The sequence below is a fragment of the Pan troglodytes genome, chromosome 2, assembly GCF_028858775.2.
Source record: "Pan troglodytes isolate AG18354 chromosome 2, NHGRI_mPanTro3-v2.0_pri, whole genome shotgun sequence".
Classification (NCBI taxonomy): Eukaryota; Metazoa; Chordata; class Mammalia; order Primates; family Hominidae; genus Pan; species Pan troglodytes.
The window spans coordinates 112681846-112703163 of NC_086015.1; the positions used below are offsets into that span (position 1 = coordinate 112681846).

The 21318-nt window shown below is 43.2% G+C and overlaps 1 long non-coding RNA gene across 4 annotated transcripts in view; it reads left to right on the top strand.

Annotated features, from left to right (window-relative positions):
• The window catches only part of LOC101058805 (uncharacterized), a 54085-nt gene that overhangs the window by 5993 nt on the left and 26774 nt on the right, over positions 1 to 21318 (top strand). For 2 of the 4 annotated variants that reach the window (XR_679105.4, XR_001713517.3), the window contains exons 2-4: positions 10774 to 10920; positions 11637 to 11836; positions 17242 to 17465. This is a non-coding gene — a long non-coding RNA (uncharacterized LOC101058805). The remainder of the gene's footprint in view (positions 1 to 10773; positions 10921 to 11636; positions 11837 to 17241; positions 17466 to 21318) is intronic. The other 2 variants (XR_001713519.3, XR_001713520.3) reach the window with 2 other exon arrangements.

Below are 21318 nucleotides of genomic sequence, written 5' to 3' on the forward strand. Positions count from 1 at the left end.
CGTGGGGGCGCGTGCCTGTAATCCCAGCTACTTGGAAGGCTGAGGCAGGAGAATCGCTTGAACCCGGGAGGCAGAGGTTGCGGTGGGCCGAGATTGCGCCATTGGACTCCAGCCTGGGTGTGGGACTCCGTCTCAAAAAAAAAAAAAAAAAAATGTGGCTTTGGTCCTTAATTACCAAAAAGTAGGAAGAGTTCCAAAATGCCAGTAAACATAGTATCATTGACTCAAATACTTGTTTTTTTTAGACATCCTCTTTTAAAAAAAAAATAACATATTGGGGGTGGGTGGGTTGGTCTCCTTCCATTCCTCAGGCTGGTCTCAAAACTCCTGAACTCCAGGGATCAAAAGATCCTCCCGCTTTAGCCTTCTGAGCAGTTGCAGGTGTGCACCACCACATCCTGTTTAGACATTTAATTTAAAGAACTGGACTTACTAACCAGGGGGCAGATTTACCATGAAACTAATTAAGTTTCAGGTCCTTTACTTGCACTGGCCCATTCCAAGTTGCTGTTAGGCCCCTGGCAAGCTTGCATTCGTAATTATATATATATATATTTTCTTATAGAGGGACCGCCAGAACTGTATAACCTTCAGGCTCCACAGATCGGCTTCAGTGACAATGCTTACACATTGAAATGTTTGTTTAAAACAGTAACAGGCTGGGCGTTGGTGGCTCACACCTGTAATCCCAGTACTTTGGGAGGCTGAGGCAGGCGGATCACTTGAGGTCAGGAGTTCGAGACCAGCCTGGCTAACATGGTGAAACCCCGTCTCTACTAAAAATACAAAAATTAGCCTGGCGTGGTGGCACACGCCTGTAATCTCTGCTACTCAGGAGGCAGGAGAATTGCTTGGACCTGGGAGGCAGAGGTTGCCGTGAGCCGAGATTGCGCCATGCATTCCAGCCTAGGTGAAAGAGCGAGACTCCGTCTCAAAACGAAACAAAAAACAGTAACGCATCTGGGAAATCTCCCCTAATATGCTTTCCTTTTTCTTCCCCTACTAGTTCCATGCTCCCAACCCCCAATTAATTGTGCTCCAGCAGAATCATCTCGATTATTAGGTTTTCACTTTTTGACTCTCTTCCTGAGTGCTAAGTGCCAAAGGAATTCTGTGTCCTAGGGCCATCATTAGCACATATGAAATTTTGTATACATTTAAAAAAAAAACACTTTGGGGCTGACAAATTGCAAAAAGACTTAAGTGCACCAATTAGAAAAAGTTGCTACTTCCTCCAGGCTCTTGCAACTGTGAGTGAAGTCACAGGGCTTGGCAAATGGCTCCTGAGCTTTATTTCAGCCCAATTCTTGTCCGTTCTCAGGTCCCCCTCTCAGAGACTACAATCTGTACAACCACTGGGGCAGCCTTGTGTCCCTACTTTATTTCAAGTTTGTTAAACAGATTCAAATGCTTTTTAAAAAATCAATTTTATGGCTGGGCGCGGTGGCTCACGCCTGTAATCCCAGCACTTTGGGAGGTCGAGACAGGCGGATCATGAGGTCAGGAGATCGAGACCATCCTGACTAATATGGTGAAACCCCGTCTGTACTAAAAATACAAAAAAATTAGACGGGCGTGGTGGCAGGCGCCTGTAGTCCCAGCTACTCAGGAAGCTGAGGCAGAAGAATAGTGTGAACCTGGGAGTTGGAGCTTGCAGTGAGCTGAGATGGCGCCACTGCACTCCAGCCTGGGCAACAGAGCGAGACTCCATCTCAAAAAAACAAAAAAAAAATCCATTTTAATATTATTTTTAATTGACACGTAGTAATTATACATATTTATGGGGTACAGTGTGATATTTTCATATATGTATACAACATGTAATGATCAAATCAGGGTAATTATTATAGCATATTTACTGCCTCGAACATTTATCATTTCTTTGTTTTTGTTTTTAGAGATAGGGTCTTGGTCTGTTACCCAAGCTGAAGAGCAATGGGATGATCATAGCTCACTGCAGCCTCAGATTCCTGGGCTCAAGTGATCCTCCCACCTCAGCCTCCCAAGTAGCTGGACCTATAGACATCCACCGTCATGCCTGGGTAATTTTTCAATTATTTTGTGGAAATGAGGTTTCATTATGTTGCCCAGGCAGGTCTCAGATTCCTGGCCTCACACTATCCTCCTGCCTTAGCCTCCCAAAGCGCTGGGATTATAGGAATGAGCCACCACACCTGGCCCTTATCATTTATTTGGGTTGCAAACATTCAAAATCCTCTCTTCCAGCTATTTTAAAATATATGACAAACTGTTGCTAATTATAGTTACCCTGCCTGGTGCGGTGGCTCTTGCCTGTCATCCTAGCACTTTGGGAGACTGAGGAGGGAGAATATGCTAGAGCCCAGGAGTTTGAGACCAGCCTGGGCAAAATACTGAGACTTGGAGTGCAACGGTGCAATCACAGCTCACTGCAGCCTAGGCTCAAGTGATCCTCCCACCTTAGCTTTCCAACTAGCTAGGACTCCAGGTGCGTGCCCACCCAATTTATTTGCCCATTTTTAATAGTAATTTTTTTTCTGTTGAGTATTTTGGGTCCTTGTATATTCTGGATATTAGTCCCTTTTTTTTTTCTTTTTTTTTTTTAAGATGGAGTTTCACTCTTATTGCCCAGGCTGGAGTGCAATGATGCAAACTCAGCTCACCACAACCTCCACCTCCTGGGTTCAAGCTATTCTCCTGCCTCAACTTCCTGAGTAGCTGTGATTACAAGCGCCTGTCACCACACCCGGCTAATTTTGTATTTTTAATAGAGACAGAATTTCTCCAAGTTGGTCAGGCTGGTCTTGAACTCCTGACCTTAGATGATCTACCCGCCTCGGCCTCCCAAAGTGCTGGGATTACAGGCGTGAGCCACCATGCCCAGCCTATTTAGTTCCTTTTTTGGATAAATTTTGGTTTGTTTCCTGTGCTTTTGAGATCCTATCCATAAAATCTTTGCCCAAACCAATGTTCTGAATCAATTCTCTTATGTTTTCTTCTAGTAGTTTGATAGCTTCGGGTCTTACATTTAAGCCTTTAATCTATTGAGAGTCGATTTTCATATAGGGTGAGAGATGGGGTTCTAGTGTCATTCTGCTGCATAGGCATATCCAGTTTTTCCAGCACCTTTTATCAAAGACTGTGTTCCCCAGTGTGTGTTTTTGGCACTTTTGTCAAAAGCCAGCTGGCTATAAATATGTGGATTTATTTCAAGGTTATCTATTCTGTTCTGTTGTTCTGTGTCTGTTTTATGCCAGACCATGCTGTTTTGGTTACTATAGCTTTTATTTTCTTTTTTCTGACAGTCTTGCTCTATCGCCCAGGCTGGGGTGCAGTGGTGAGATCTCAGCTCACTGCAACTTTCACCTTCCAGGTTCAAGGGATTCTCCTGCCTCAGCCTCCCGAGTAGCTGGGATTACAGGTGCGCACCACCACGCCTGGCTAATTTTTGTACTTTCAACAGAGATGGGGTTTTGTCATGTTGGCCAACCTGGTCTCAAACTCCTGGCCTCAAGTGATCTGCTCACCTCAGCCTCCTAGAGTACTGGGATTCCAGGCATGAGCCACTGCACCCAGCCTACTATAGCTTTATCGTATATTTTGTTATTTTTATGTTATTTTATTTTTTTGACATGGAGTCTCGCTCTCTTCCTCACCTGGGACTGCAGTGGTGCAATCTTGGCTCACTGCAACCTCTGCCTCCCGGGTTCAGGCGATTCTTCCACCTCAGCCTCCTGAGTAGCTGGGACTAAAGGCGTGCGCAACAATGCCCAGCTAATTTTTGTATTTTTAGTAGAGATGGGCTTTTGCCATGTTGGCCAGGCATGTCTTGTATGTTGATTTTGTATCCCACAATTTATTGAATTTGTTTATCAGCTCTAAGAGTTTTTCAGTGGCATCCTTAGGTTTTTCCAAATATAAGATCATTTCCAAATCTTAAATGGTTGAAAATTACAACTGTGCAATTTCCTTATTCCTGATGGTTTCCCCTCTCATTTCCAAATGGTCTTGTATTTGACTGGTGCAGTTTGACTTCCTCCTTTCCAATTTGGACGCCCTTTAATTTTTTCTCTTGCCTAATTGCTCTAGCTAGTATTTCCTCACATGCTTTTGAAGCCAAGATATATTACTGTATATTTATCAACACTCAAGGAGATTCATCACTGTTGTAGAGGACATTGATAAGTTTCCCAAAGTGTGTTTTTCAGCAAGTCAACTGATAGTGCCTGTAGACTGATTAGTGTTGATTTCCCAAGTCATTTGCTGGTACATTTCTGGGGAAGAGAGGCAGTTGTGAGACTGCAGGCCCTAATGAAACGATTTCAGTTGAAAACAGGCTGGCTCTGAACTATTCTTTGTTATCATAAGAACTCACTGAAATATAATGACCTACTTTGAAGTAAAGGAAGGAGCTCATAAAGATTTAGGTAAGATGAAGTGACTGAGATCATTTTTTCAGCTCCCTCTGTCAGCATCCTTACTTCCTTCTTCTCGTTACCCATCAAGTCCTAATGAATCTACCTTCTAAATGTTTCTCAGGGCTGATTCTTCGTTTTCATCCTCTAGTACTATCTGCATTCAGGATCTCATTTCATCTCACCTGCATCACTGTGATAGCTTCCTTATTGATGCTTTTGTCTTCATCCGGTCTCTCACCCCTTCCAAACCATCCTCCACGTGAGCCTGGCTATGGAAGGCTGTTCTGCCCATCTCCAGGGAACACAGCTCTGATGTGAATGGCACCCCCTGGAGTTCTTTCATTTCTTGTATCCCAACAACTCGGGTAATAGAAAACATGAGTACATGAGGCTTTTTTACATACATAATTATCCCAAGGAATTTATGAGTGAGAGTTTCTAAAAGCAAGCTAATTTAATTCTGCAGCATGTTTGCATTTTTGCTCAAAAGCCTTAACTCTTGTTAAATATAATTCACTTTCCTGTGGCTTTAAATTTTACCCAGCTCTGAAATAAGGTGGCTTTTATGATAAGAATTGCTTTCCTCCTGAGCTTGAAGCACAGCCATGCATAGAACAGTAAAACTAACTTAAATGAGAATGATTACTAAATAACTGTGGCTTCAAAGAGAAGATAGGTAATAATACTTTGCATTCATACAAGCCTGCCTTTCATTTGAGTATCGCAAAGGAAAGCAAAATGTAGCTGATGCTGTGTTATGGTTGAAAATTACAACTGTGCAATTTCTTTATTCCTGTTTCCCCTCTCAAATATGATACCGAGTTAAAGCATCTCTAGAATTCAGTGTGTATTGATTTTGAACACAGGCTTTTTCTCTCTGTTTTCTACCCCTTTAACATCAACCCCAAGTTGCAAAGGCATCAGTGAACCACATGCTTTTGTGGTTTTGAAGCATTTGCTATCACTGGAGAAAAATATAATGATAAAGGATAGAAGAATTTTTTACTCAGCTGTTTTAAACTTACGGTGGAAAAATAAAGAGATGAAGATAGAGACAGAATATTCTCTGCACCCCCAGAATCAGTTCATTCATGGTGCTAACAAACACTTCAAGAATGTGCCAGAGAACTGGCCTGATTCACTTTACTGAAACACAAGATTCACAAGGTATGCTTAGTGGTATAAAAGGTAACTGTTTCCATTAAGGCTCTGAATTACAATACTGTGAATGTTCTGAATATTGATAGATCTAGAAATCCTAGAAGTACATTGGTAGGGACTCTCTTTACATACTTCCTCTTGTGAGGTTGTAAACTTCTTTTTGGTGGCTTTAAAATAGTAATATAGGCCAGGCATGGTGGCTTACACCTGTTATCCCAGCACTTTGGGAGGCCGAGGCGGGCAGATCGCCTGAGGTTGGAGTTCGAGACCATCCTGGTCAACATGGTGAAACCCCGTCTCTACTAAAAATACAAAAATTAGCCGGGTGTGGGTAGCGTGCATCTGTAATCCCAGCTACTCGGGAGGCTGAAGCAGAATTGCTTGAACCCGGGAGGTGGAGGTTGTGGCGAGCCAAGATCACACCACTGCAACTCCAGCCTGGACAAGACTCAGTCTCAAAATAAATAAAAAAATAAAAAAATAATGGTTTCATATATAATACTCTGGTTTCTCTTCAGGTCATATAAATCTTTCTTTTTTTGGGGGGGGGGGACAGTCTTGCCCTGTCGCCCAGGCTGGAGTGCAGTGGCCCTATCTTGGCTCACTGCAAGCTCCGCCTCCTGGGTTCACACCATTCTCCCGCCTCAGCCTGCGGAGTAGCTGGGACTACAGGCGCCTGCCACCACGCCTGGCTAATTTTTTTGTATTTTTAGTAGAGACGGGGTTTCACCGTGTCAGCCAGGATGGTCTCGATCTTCTGACCTCGTGATCCGCCCGCCTTGGCCTCCCAAAGTGTTGGGATTACAGGCATGAGCCACCACGCCTGGCCCAGGTCATATAAATCTTTCTTTCTTTCTTTTTTTTTTTTTGAGATGGAATTTCGCTCTTATTGCCCAGGCTGGTGTGCAATGGCGCAATCTCAGCTCACTGCAACCTCCGCCTCCTGGGTTCAAGCGATTCTCCTGCCTCAGTCTCCCAAATAGCTGGGATTACAGGCATGCGACACCACACCCAGCTAATTTTGTATTTTTAGTAGAGACAGAGTTTCTCCAAGTTGGCCAGGCTGGTCTCGAACTCCTGAACTCAGGTGATCCTCCCGCCTCAGCCTTCCAAAGTGCTGGGATTACAGGCGTGAGCCACTGTACCTGCTCATAAATCTTTCATCTTTTACTAAAACTAATTTTTTTTTTTTTTTTTTTTTTGGAGACGGACTCTCGCTAGTCACCCAGGCTGGAGTGCAGTGGCGCGATCTCGGCCCACTGCAACCTCCGCCTCCTGGGTTCACGCCGTTCTCCTGCCTCAGCCTCCCGGGTAGCTGGGACTACAGGCGCCCGCCACCATGCCCGGCTAATTTTTTTGTATTTTTAGTAGAGATGGGGTTTCACCGTATTAGCCAGGATGGTCTTGATCTCCTGACCTTGTGATCCGCCTGTCTTGGCCTCCCAAAGTGCTGGGATTACAGGCATGAGCCACCGCGCCCGGCAAAACTAAAGATTTTTTTGGAGAGGAACAATTCCGAGTTCTTAACCTAATTTTTTTTGAGGCCCTGCATCTGCAGGGGTACTAAAAAATAAATAAGTAAAACAGGCATATCTCTTTATAGGCACATTTTTTTTTTTTTTGAGACAGGAGTCTTGCTCTGTTGCCCAGGCTGGAGTGCAGTGGCAAGAGCTCGGCTCACTGCAACCTCCACCTCCCAGGTTCAGGTGATTCTCCAGCCTCAGCCTCCCGAGTAGCTGGGATTACAGGTGTGCGCCACCACATCTGGCTAATTTTTGTATTTAGCCACTGCACCCGGCTAGCACATCCATTTTTGACCCTTAACATATGGGAAATTAAACAACTAGCCTGTAAATCTTTAAATACATAGGAAAAGGAAAGCTTTTTCTGATGGCTCATCACTCACAGAAAAAATATACCTAGACAAAAGATAAATAATATGTTTTTCCCCACCAAGGTGAATAAAATTATCAAGAAAAATAACACCACAGCCTGCCACAAAGAGACCCAGGCTTCACATTCTCAAATAGCCTCACATTGAGATATTTAAAATTATCTCCAGGCTGGGCACAGTGGCTCATGCCTGTAATTCCACCACTTTGCCACGCCCAGCTAATTTTTGTGTTTTTAGTAGGGACGGGGTTTCACCATGTTGGCCAGGCTGATCTCAATCTCCTGACCTTGTGATCCGCCCACCTTGGCCTCCCAAAGTGCTGGGGTTACAGGCATGAGCCATCACTCCCGGCTGGGGTGGTCATTCTTTCTAGGCAAATGTTCATTGGTAACCAATTTATAATTTTAATTAATAATTTAATGTGTTGCCAGCACGGTGGCTCAAGCCTGTAATCCCAGCACTTTGGGAAGCCAAGGCGGGCGGATCATGAGGTCAGGAGATCGAGACCATCCTGTCTAACACGGTGAAACCTCGTCTCTACTAAAAATACAAAAAACGTAGCCAGGCATGGTGGAGGGCGCCTGTAGTCTCAGCTACTCGGGAGGCTGAGGCAGGGCCATGGCGTGAACTCGGGAGGCGGAGCTTGCAGTGAGCCGAGATCGCGCCAATGCACTCCAGCCTGGGCGACAGAGCAAGACTCCGTCTCATAAAATAAAATAATACAAAAGTTAGCTGCCTGTGGTGGCAGGTGCCTGTAATCCCAGCTACTTGGGAGGCCGAGGCACGAGAATCACTTGAACCCAGGAGGTGGAGGTTACAGTGAGCCGAGATGGTTCCACTGCACTCCAGCCTGGTGACAGAAAAAGACTGCATCTCAAAAAAAAAAAAAAAAGGCCAGGCACAGTGGCTTACGCCTGTAATCCCAGCACTTTGGGAGGCCAAGGCGGGAGGATCACCTGAAGTCGGGAGTTCGAGAGCAGCCTGAGTAACATGGAGAAACCCTGTCTCTACTAAAAATACAAAATTAGCCGGGTGTGGTGGCACATGCCTGTAATCCCAGCTACTAGGGAGGCTGAGGCAGGAGAATCGCTTGAACCTGGGAGACGGAAATTGCGGTGAGCCTAGATTGCGCCATTGCACTCCAGCCTGGGCAACAAGAGCAAAACTCCGTCTCAAAAACAAACAAACAAAAACACACACACACACACAAAACAAAATTAGCTGGGTGTGGTGGCACATGTCTGTAATCCCAGCTACTCAGGAGGCTGAGGCAAGAGAATCACTTTAACCTGGGAGGCGGAGGTTGTGGTGAGTCAAGATCATGCCATTGCACACCATCCTAGGCAAGAAGATCAAAACTCCATCTGAGAAAAAAGAAAATATAAATAGTTGCTGTTTGAAATACTGAAACATTTAAAATAACCCAAATATCCAAATATCCAGCCATAAATAACCGCATAGGTCAATCTGTGGTTCCTTCATACAATCCCATTTTCTCCAGCCACTAAAAATAATGAAATGGAGCAATGTATTGTCACATAGTAAAGAAAGCTTAGGCATATATATATGTGTGTGGTGTGTGTATGTGTGTATATATATACACATTTTTTTTTTTGAGTCAGAGTCTCACTGTCATCCAGGCTATAGTGCAGTGGCATGATCTCAGCTCACTGCAACCTTGGCCTCCTGGGTTCAAGCGATTCTCCAGCCTCCATCTCTCGAGTAGCTAGGATTACAGGCCCACACCACCATGCCTGGTTAATTTTTGTATTTTTAGTAAAGACGGGGTTTCACCATGTTGGCCAGGCTGCTCTCAAAACTCCTGACCTGAAGTGATCCGCCCACCTTGGCCTCCCAAAATTCTGGGATTACAGGCTTGAGCCACCACACTCAGCCTACCTTTCGTATATTTTGAAGTTAAAAAAATAAATTTCTGAGCAATGTGTATGCTATGACACGTTTTTGATACAGTAATAATGTGAAGAACAGGAGAAGAAATTATTAGCCATGTCATTTTCTATGTCAGACATTTCTGTAATATTTGAACTTTTTAGCAAGCATTATTATTTTTTAAAATTTAATTTTATTCTATGTTAAGTTCTGGGATACATGTGTGTGCAGGACGTGCAGTTTGTTAGTTACATAGGTAAATGTGTGCCATGGTGGTTTGCTGCACCTGTCAACCCATCACCTAGGTATTAAGCCCTGCATGCATTAGCTATCTGTATTATTACTATCATTATTGTAATTATTACTTTTTTGGGACAGAGTCTTGCTCTGTTGCCCAGGCTGGAGTGCAATGGCACAATATCGGCTCAGTGCAACCTCTGTCTCCTGGGTTCAAGCAATTCTCCCACCTCAGCCTCCCAAGTAACTGGGATTACAGGAGCCTGCAACCATGCCTGGATAATTTTTGTATTTTTAGTAGAGACAGGGTTTCACAATGTTGGCCAGGCTGGTCTCAAACTCCTGACATCAGGTGATCCACCCACCTCGGCCTCCCAAAGTGCTGGGATTACAGGCGTGAGCCACCGCACCCAACCCTGCATTGTTTTTTATAATTAGAAAAAAAAAAACATTAAAAATAATTAGCCACTCTTGGCTGGGCACGGTGGCTCAGGCCTCTAATCCCAGCACTTTGGGAGGCCGAGGTGGGTGGATCACGAGGTCAAGAGATCGAGACCAGTCTGGCCAGCATGGTGAAACCCCGTCTCTACTAAAAATACAAAAATTAGCCGGGCGTGGTGGCACGTGCCTGTAGTCCCAGCTACTTGGCAGGCTGAGGCAGGAGAATCACTTGAACTTGGGAGGCGGAGGTTGTGGTGAGCCAAGGTTGTGCCACTGCACTCCAGCCTGGTGACAGAGTGAGACTCCGTCTCAAAAAAAAAAAAAAAGAGCCACCCTTTCCCGTGTTAACAGATTTTTGTTGTTGTTGTTGTTGAGATGGAGTCTTACTCTGTCACCCAGGCTGGAGTGCAGTGGCATCATCTCGGCCCACCAAAATCTCCACCTCCGGGGTTCAAGAGATTCTCCTGCTTCAGCCTCCGGAGTAGCTGGGACTACAGGCGTGCACCACCATGCCTGGCTAATTTTTGTATTTTTAGTAGAGATGGGGTTTCACCATATTGGCCAGGCTGGCCTCGAACTCTTGACCTCGTGATCTGCCCACCTCGGCCTCCCAAAGTGCTGGGATTACAGGCGTGAGCCACCGTGCCCGGCCAAAAGATTGTATTTTTAATAATAGCATTTCTTGGCCTAGAAGTATTTTAAGCAACTGACATTTAAACTACACTAAAAAGGGACTTAACTTGTTATTTACAGGATTAATGATTGTGCATCAGGCTGAAAGAGCTTCCCGTTTTTCTTCTGGGGATGGATTTAGACGAACCAGAAGAAAGAAAAACGTAACTTCCCAACTCATCAGGCAATGTGTCTAAATGGAGCAGAGATATCCTAATTTTATTAAAGGTGAGAGGGTCAGGGTATCCTTAGAAAGAGGTGCAACTTGTTAACTTTGTATTCAGTATTGCCATACCTGGGGACGTTCTTAGGTTCCTCTACCCTTCTTTTTGTTGTTGTTGAGACGGGGTCTCCCTCTGTCTCCCAGGCTAGAGTGCAGTGGCACAATCTCAGCTCACTGCAGCCTGGGCGAGTGACCTCCTGGAATCAAGTGATCCCCCTGCCTCAGCCTCTCGTGTAACTGGGACCACAAACGTGCGCCACCATGCCCAGCTAATTTTTTGGATTTTTTGTAGAGATGGGGTCGCACTTTGTTGCCCAGGCTGCTCTCAAACTCCTGGGCTCAAGCAATCCTCCCACCTCCGTCTCCCAAAGTGCTGGGATTACAGGCATGAGCCACCATGCCTGGCCCTCTGATCTTCTTTACTCAGTAACACAGGTGGCACCTCAGGAGCCAAAGATCTTATCCATAGGGACACTCTTCCCAGGGACCATGCTGTGAGCCCTAATGCTGATCTCTAGTACTTGCTTCCCACTTGACCATCAAATCCTGATTTTTGATTGATTTCCTCTAGTTGTGCTCTTTGCATGGGAACTGGGTAAGTAATACACATATTCCAGGCAGATATAGATAATTATAACAGTTAACATTTATTGAGCACATATGTACTAAGCAGTATATTTACATTATCTCATTAATTCTCATGATTATGCCTGTTTTATAGATGAGAAAACTGACGGTCAGAAGATTGCTCAGTGCCATACAGTTAATGAGAGATGAGTTAAGATTCCAACACAGACGTTTCTTTTTCAGAAACATGAGATGTTAACCCTTAAGTCAGTGTTATCAGAATGTGAATCCTGACCAGGAACATCAACATCACCTGGAAACTTGTTAGAAATGCAGATTCTCCAGACCTACTGGGTAAGACACTTGGAGACCTAGAAAGCTGTTTTTAAACAAGGCCTGAAGGTGTTTTTAGCACAGGCTGATGCCCTAAATTACAGACTTGTGTTGTGTAGTTAAACTTTCTGGCCGGGCGCGGTGGCTCATGCCTGTAATCCCAGCGCTTTGGGAGGCCGAGGCGGGTGGATCACGAGGTCAGGAGATCGACAGCATCCTGGCTAACATGGTGAACCCCCGTCTCTACTAAAAATACAAAAAATTAGCCAGGCGCGGTGGCGGGGGCCTGTAGTCCCAGCTACTCGGGAGGCTGAGGCAGGAGAATGGTGTGAACCCGGGAGGCGGAGCTTGCAGTGAGCCAAGATCGCGCCACTGCACTCCAGCCTGGGCGGCAGAGCGAGACTCCGTCTCAAAAAAAAAAAAAAACTTTCTGAGATGGTGGAAATTTTTTTTCCACTTTTATTCTAGGTTCAGAGGTACATGTGCAGGTTTGTAATATAGGTGAATTACGTGTCACAGGGGTTTGATGTACAGATTATTTCATCACCCAGGCAATCAGCATAGCACCCACTAGGTAGTTTTTTGATCCTCACCCTCTCCTGCCCTCCACCCTCAAGTAGGCCCGGTGTCTGTCGTTCCCTTCTTTGTGTCCTGGAAATGTTTTATACTCTCTGCTGTCCAATAAGGTACCTACTAACCACATGTGATTACTGAGCATTTGAAATACAGGTAGTGTGACTGATAAACTAAATTTTTAATTTTATTTAATTTTTATTTCATTTTATTATTTGAGACAGATCTTGCTCTGTCACCCAGGCTGGTGTGCAGTGGTGTGAACCTGGCTCACTGCAGCCTCAACCTCTTGGAGTCAAGGGATCCTCCTGCCTCAGCCTCCTGAGTAGCTGGAACAGTATACTCCTGGGCTCAAGCGATCATCCCATCTTGGCTTCCTAAAGTCCTGGGATACAGGTGTGAGCCACCGCGCTCAGCCTTTATTTAATGTTAATTAAAATCTAAATAGCCACATATGTTCAGTGGCGTCCATGTTTAGATGGCACAGCTATTGTCTCCTTACATCCTTGACTACGGTTCCTTTTTTAGATCAACCCTCACCTCCAAGGAGAACTACTAATGTAGGCAATTAGCAGCAATTATATAGCAGGATAGTCTCAGAAAACCATTGGAATTGGTGCAGTCTTGTGTGGGTGCATTATCTAGGGAGCTTCGCATTTTGTCTATGTATGGAATTGGTTTTAAAGAGAATAGATAAGACCATTTGTCTTAGTTTGTGCTGCTATAACAAAATACCACAGACTGAATAATCTATAAACAATAGACATTTATTTTTTATAGATCCATAGACAGAGAAGTCCATGGTCAAGGCATCAGGTGATGAGGCCCCAGTCTCTCTGCATCTAAGATGGTGCTTTGTTGCTGCATCCCCTGGAGGGGAGGAACGCTATGTCCTCACAAAGCAGAAGGGACAGAAAGGGCAAAAAGGGGTCAAACTCCCTCCATCAAGCCCTTTTATAATGGCATTAACCCATTAATGAGGGCAGAGTCCAAATGACCTAAAGGCCTCCCAAAAGGCCCTACCTCCTAATACTGTTGCATTGGTAATTAAGTTACCAAGATATGAATTTTGGGGGACACATTCAGACTATAGCACCATTCAATCCACATGACCCTTATATTAGCCTGTGTAATACCAAAAGTAGTAATTAGGTTATTTACACAGATTGATTACCCTGTGTAGACAGTGAACAATGGCTCTGATGCACAATTAAGATGAACTTCACAAATACTGTCCTAGAGATGACTTTGGTAAAGGGTCATAGAAAACTTTATGAAATGCATTTTTTTTTTTTTTGAGACAGAGTCTTGCTGTGTCCCCCAGGCTGGAGGGCAGTGGCTCAATCTCGGCTCACTGCAAGCTCTGCCTCCCGGGTTCATGCCATTCTCCTGCCTCAGCCTCCCGGAGTAGCTGGGACTACCAGCGCCTGCCACCACACTCGGCTAATTTTTTGTATTTTTAGTAGAGACGGGGTTTCATCGTGTTAGCCAGGATGGTCTCGATCTCCTGACCTCGCAATCCGCCCGCCTCGGCCTCCCAAAGTGCTGGGATTACAGGCGTGAGCCACTGTGCCCGGCCATGAAATGCATTTTTTAAGCATGTTAGAATATTCAGGTATGATACCTCATTTGATTTGATTCAGAGGCAATTTTCAGACAAATGTCCAAAGGAGAGAGAGAGACTCAGCTAGTGGACATAAGCTTTCTTGACACTACAGTGAAAAAGATATTAAGAATATTAAATCCCTTCTGCTCACGTGGGGAAGTTCATTAGCAAGAGCCAGGGGTCAATTCCAACAAACATATTGACTCCTATGGGCCAGCACTGACGAGAATTTAATGATAGCACAGTTGTGTTCCTGGCAGATGCATGATGAGAGTTGTGCTTTAGGAAACTTACTTTGATCAGGGGCTATTGTGGGACTTCTTGCTAGGGACAGGGAAGACCAGAATGAGGTGGTTGTTGGTGGGACTGGAAAGGCAAGTTATGTGAAGCCTTGCAAAGTTAGAATCTCAGGGGAACTTATAAGATATGGGAATTAAACTTTGTTATAATAATGAGGTTTAAATTTGGGTACTAGGAAATGGTGCTATTATTCACATCACATTAGAACAAAAGAGATATGGAAGAGAGGAAGATGTACTGTGAACTTGAGTGATTCCTCCCTTCTTGGTTTTTGCAGAGCACTTCATATAGGTTGCATAGTTTTTATTCTACAAAATAATGCTTTGCTGGATTGGGAGTTCCTAAATTACAAGGACTACATCTTATTTAACTTTATATTGCTAGTACTAGACTAAAGGCCTAGCACAGAGATATTGACTAAGTCATGAGTAAATGACTGAATGGATGAATAAAGAAAATGCTAGGGGCCTGGCGAAGTGGTTCACGTCTATAATCCCAGCACTTCGGGAGGCCAAGGCGGGTGGATCACAAGGTCAGGAGTTTAAGACCAGACTGGCCAACATGCTGAAACCCCATCTCTACTAAAAATAAAAAAATTAGCTGGGCATGCTGGCGGGCGCCTGTAATCCCAGCTGCTCAGGAGGCTGAGGCGGGAGAATCGCTTGAAGCCAGGAGGCGGAGGTTGCAGTAAGCTGAGATCGTGCCACTGCACTCCAGCCTGGGCGACAGAGCGAGACTCCATCTCAAAAAAAAAAAAAAAAAAAAAAAAAAGGAAATGCTAGGGACTTGGGTTAGTTCTCTTAATTGCTGCCAAGCCTAAGTTTAGGTGTCTCCACAGGAGTGTTGCCATTGGCTCAGATAAGGAATATTAATGTCGAATATATGTCATAGGTCTGGGTTTTGGTTGGTAAGTGGTGGTGGGTGGTAGTGCGGGTATGTGGTGTGAAGTAAGCAGAGGGTATTGTGTGATGGATAGAAGAAAAGACATCTAAGTAGGTACATTTATTTATTTAATGTATTTTAATCTTTTTTGTCTTTCTTTTTAAAACAATATTTTTTTGTAGAGATGGGTTCTCACTAAGTTGCTCAGACTAGTCTCGAACTCCTGTGTTCAAGCGATCCTCCTGCCTTGGCCTCCCAAAGGGCTGCAATTACAAGTGGTACATTTATTTTTAGTATGCTCCTACTTCCCTTTCTATTACTATGATTAAATTTTGTTTCTCTATTTCCTAATTCTCAGATATCTATTCATTTATTAACTCAACTAATATGCATTTTCACCTAATGTATACCAGGCATTGTGTAATGTGCTGGGATACAAAATCCAAAGAGCAATTTCTGGAGTGCAGGTTATCCTAGCCATTAGGCTTGTGCTGTTCTCTTGCAATTCATATTAGCATGCCCAGTGAGTCTTTGATAGTCTCTTTGTTTTCTGGTGCAATATGGTATCCCATGTTTATCTTACATTGCATCATTTCTCTTTGAAATAGTTCCCCTTACTTCAAAGAAATGCATAGTAAAATTTATGCTATCTAAAAATGTCTTTTTTTCTGCTTTAAACATCTATTTCATAGGGAGAATGTTTCAACCTTAAAAAGTATTAACATTGGGTCTTTATTAGTTGTAAAATATCTATTTACTTTTTTAAGTTTAAAGGCATCTTGATAATTTTCCATGAGACTTAGCAAAATTCCAATATTGATATTTAATATTTTAAAGTAAGCCTCTTTCTTAGTGATTCCAATATAGATCCAATATCTGCTTTGGATATAATAATGATCTATAGTATAAATTGGGTAAAAACCATATTCAAATGGCATATCTTTTAAAACACTAACTTTGTTTTGGGAAGCAACAATTTTGCAGTGGCATGATCTCGGCTCACTGCAACCTCCGCCTCCCGGGTTCAAGCGATTCTTCTGTCTCAGCCTCCCGCGTAGCTGGGACTACAGGCACATGCCACCATGCCCAACTAATTTTTGTAGTTTTAGTAGAGACGGGATTTCACCATGTTGTCCAGGCTGGTCTCAAACTCCTGACCTTGTGATCCACCCACCTTGGCCTCCCAAAGTGCTGGGATTACAGGCGTGAGCCACCGCACCTGGTCCTGGAAAGCAATAATTTTTCTTTAGCACATTGCTAAACAAAGCAAGAAAGCAGCCATTACAAATAAACTCTTCCTACCTTTTTTTGTCCCTTATCATTCTTGCTTAAGAAATAAATGTATCATGCTTTCCCACATGATAATTTGATCCTTTTTTTTTTGGAAACATCTTGCTCTTTCGACCAGGCTGGAGTGCAGTGGCACAATCACGGTTCACTACAGCCCTAACCTCCCAGGCTCAAGTGATCCTCCTGCCTCAGGCTCTGGAGCAGCTGGGACTACAGGCACGCATGCCACTGTGCCTGCTTGATATTTTTAGTTTTTGAGGAGACACGGTCTCACTATGCTTCACAAGCTGGTCTGGAACCCGTGGCTCAATGATCCTCCTGCCTCAGCCTCCCAAAGTGCTGAGATTACAGGCGTGAGCCACTGCTCCCAGCCTAGAGTTGTTTACTTTCTTTTCCACTCAGTTTGAGCATTTGTATAGGAAAAATAGCTAATAATAAGGATGCTGTCTAAATAATTACTTGGAAAGTAATGAACTTTTATAGAATATTTGATTCATAAACTTAAAAGATTATGTAAATTAGTAACATTAGTTAATAACATTGAAATACTTTCAATAGGTTTTGGGCATTGGGAAAATGATTTTAAAATGAAAATACTTTCATCATTCATTAATGCCAGTACAGCATGACTTGCTCTTAGTTTGCATAAATAATATAGGTGCATTCTTCAGAAAAGGTAACCATCTTTGCTAAAGCTCTTCATGGTGCCTAGCAGAATTTAGAAGCTATAATCTCAGTTGATGTAGTCAGCTTCAGAACTGTCTTACCCTTACAGATGGAATGTCAGTATTGCAACTGTGATGCCTTTATATCATGTGAGAAGAACAATAGAGTCCTGGGAGGCAAGTGCAGATGACCCCAAGGTCCTTGTGGACAAGGAAGTAAAAGCTAAGAAGAAATGGCACGTTTCTTAGGAAACATTTCAATATTGTTATTTATACAAGGATGCAGAGAACAGTACAGCTGGAGAATTAAATGGAGAGATCAGCGCACAGATGGGTAAGAAAGCACTGTTTTGCCAACTGGATAACATCTGGCACATTAGAGTCAACCTAAATACCTAACAAGCTAAACAAAAGTTCAAGTAGCAGATGATCTCTTTATCTTTCTGCAAAGAGCAGGAACATAGCAGCCAAAAATGAGTCATGTTAGATGTGGAAATAAGAGATACAGTTTAAAAAATAAAATCCTCCTTTAAACAGTTATGGAATATGCAGCTGGAATTGTAGCAATCAGGAAAGTGAGAAGAAGGCAGTTTATAGAAAACCTATAAACTATTAACTCCATTGCAGTGATTTACTATATAAAATACAGCAAATTTGTCTTCCACTCAAGATGGCTAGCATTTATCAGATTATCAGCAGTGCTTATAAGGCAAAACAAACAATTTTTTCAGAAGTAAAGCAGAGACATATATTGGTAATCAATTACAGGTCCATGACTCTAATAAAGCTTTTTTTGAGATCAACTTATAAAATGTTCTATGCATTATCAATATTTTTAGGTGACTTTCATGTCAGAATTTCTATTCTTGGCCCTTTCTCTATATTTTGCATCACCATGCCTGGGATACCTTTCTGAGACAGTGAATCCAATCTGAGGTTTAGTCACAGTAACAGAAATTAAAATGGCATCAAAAATCCAATCTGTTTTTTGTTATTTTCTGACTTAGGGAGAAAAAAACCCAAGTTGGCAATTTGACCTTCATATTTGATGTTTCATTATTGAAGAAATGTAATTTTCAAGTTTTTATGTTATTTTATTTTTTTATTTTTCGGATTCAGGGTCTCGTTCTATTGCCCAGGCTCTCTGAGGAGGGAACATATAAATGGAGAACTAAATAACAGGAAGGAGCCAATTACATAAAGAATGAGGCAAGAACATTCTAGACAGCGGACAGAGCTAGTGCTAAGGTCCTAAGGCAGGAATAAACATCATTAGGAACAAAGCATGGAAAATATAATGTGTGTGTGATGAAATTACTGGTTGCATTAAATATGATGGCAATGACAGTACAAATAGTAGATAACAAATCCTTAGGAGAGGAAATAAATTTAAAGTGTCCAAGAATGGTGCTGATAACTGCAATGTGGTCACAAAAATGAGCCAGACACGTTTACAAAGGTCCGGATGTTACAGAATGAGTGAGTTTAATTCCTGAATTAATTCCAGTGACTCCTAGCCTAGACTCAAAGCCATCATAAGAACATCATCAGAATGGATCCAAAGAGTAGAATATTTTTTCTGCAGTTCGAACTTTAGGAAGAAGTCAGACTATAACATCACCATTGTAAAAGGCAATGGCTTGGCCAGGCACAGTGGCTCACGCCTGTAATCCCAGGACTTTGGGAGGCCGAGGCAGGCAGATCACCTGAGGTAAGGAGTTCGAGACCAGTCTGGCCAACGTGGTGAAACCCCGTCTCTACTAAAAATACAAAAATTAGCTGGGCGTGGTAGCGGGCACCTGTAATCCCAGCTACTCGGGATGCTGAGGCAGGAGAATCGCTTGAACCCGGGAGGCCGAGGTTGCAGTGAGCCGAGATCGTGCCACTATCCAGCCTGGGCGACAAGAGCAAAACTCCGTCTCAAAAAAAATAAAAAAGGGCAATGGCCTATAACAAACCCAATCCTCACTCTCACCTCCACTTTTAAATCTCTCTTTAAAAAGCACTGTAAAAATATTTTATACAATCTTCTAGTTCTTTTGTAGTATTGGCCAGTAAATATTACTATTTATCATCAGTAAGGGAAATAAATCTTAGACTTCCATCTCCTCCCAATTTAATACTTTTAAATAAGTTTTAAATGAAATTTGCATTTCCGTGAAATTATTCATTCTACTCTGACCCTTCGTGAGTAGTTTCAATGCTTTTGCTTACAAGCTGTCAAGCTGCAGATTTAAAATGGTAACTACTTGTTGAGGCTCAAAGTTCAGAAAACCTAAAGAGAATGAGATACTGTTTTCATAGTTCTCTTAAATAAGTAATGAGGCCGGGCGCGGTGGCTCACCCTTGTAATCCCAGCACTTTGGGAGGCTGAGGCGGGCGGATCACGATATCAGGAGATTGAGTCCACGGTGAAACCCCGTCTCTACTAAAAATACAAAAAAATTAGCCGGGCGTGGTGGCGGGCGCCTGTAGTCCCAGCTACTTGGAGAGGCTGAGGCAGGAGAATGGCGTGAGCCCGGGAGGCAGAGGTTGCAGTGAGCCGAGATCTTGCCACTGCACTCCAGCCTGGGCGGCAGAGCAAGACTCCGTCTCAAAAAAAAAAAAAAAAAAAAAAAAAAGAAAAGGAATGATAAATTATAGAAAGGCATTTTAAACTAAACATTTTGCAACAGTACACTGAAGAGGCTAAATCATTGTGTGATAATTTGGAGTGTCTCCCTTTTCCCTTACATCCAATCTACCCCAGTGTCAGAAGTTTAATGTAAAAGAAATAACTTTATTAAGGGAAGAATAGCTGTCATAGACCCTTTCCTGCAACTTAGGAATCATGAGACCTGTGAACTCTTACTTGCTCCGTAAGTCAGCCTAGGAAGTGACTTAAAAGGCTGTCAGGAAACGCACAGGGGGCTCATTCGCTGCCTGGTGAGACCTGGGAGAAATCAAGTCTTCAGAGATGCAAATTAACTGCAGAATACAACCTATTGTTCTATAGATTCAGTTTAAAGAAAAGGCTTTCCTGAATGCAAGACAAAATGGACTTTTGAAATGCTGGGGACTGACAGAGAAGTTGAGTACTTCATTCTAGGCTTTCCATATGAAGGGAATTAGGAATTTTAGACTCAGGATCACACTTGTAAGAACACTGTGTTTTGCAACTTCTTCAGGATTGTTTTATTTGACATCTTGTTGCCTACTAATGAGAGCAGTTAACTCAACATTAAAAGCCAGTATGTGTGTATTCAGGGCCAACCAGACTGCCTTTCTCATCCCTGAGAATCCCTGGGGAGAGAAATACTTTTTCTAGTGACCAAAGAAAGGAAAACAAGGTGATTCCGTGGGAACTGCTACAAGAAGACATAAAGGAAAACGGAGCATGGGCAATCAGCTGAGCATGAAAACAGCTGCCTGTCACCCACTGTGGCTTTAGGGCAGCGGCCTTTTTGACCTTTGGAAGATAAGTGGCTTCCAGAATTTCCGATGCACAGGCTGCACCTCAGACCAATTATGCCATTACTCTAGGGTGACCCAGGTAACACTTTTGTTTTTTTTTAAACAAATTAGGTTCCCAGGTGTTTCCATAATGCAGTCAAGGTTGAGTCCCCTCAAACTTTCAGGTGCTCATGAACCACCTGGGGATTTTATTAAAATGCAAATTCTGATTCAGTAGGTCTGGAGCAGGGCCTGAGTTCTGCATTTTCAACTCAGCTCCCAGAAGCTACTTATTCTGCTGGGGCAGGGGGATCAATGCAATGCAAACCCTTGGACAGACATTAACTCTAGCAGAAGTAGATTCTGCATAATGATTTCAATGCCTACCATTAAGCCAGTGATCGACATGTAAGTAGCAGAAATTTAAAAATGTAAATCTTGAAAATCACAGTAAGTTTAGAGTATAATCTAAATGCGTTACTACTGTTTACAAGTCTTTCAATTTGACAAGGTCTCTGAACTCTCCCCCATCACTTTCCTCTGGCTTACTCTTCTTCAGGGCAGAGTTATTCTTGCTGCTTCTCATACATGCCAGACCCGTCTTCCCTTCACAGCCTTCAAACTTGCTGCTCCTTGGAATTCTTGCTTAGAATACCTGCCCCTCCATAACCTCATGGCTTGCTCCCTTTTCATTCAGCTCAAATGTCACCTCTTCAGCCCTTCCCTGAGCACCCATTCTGGAGAGACCACTTTCC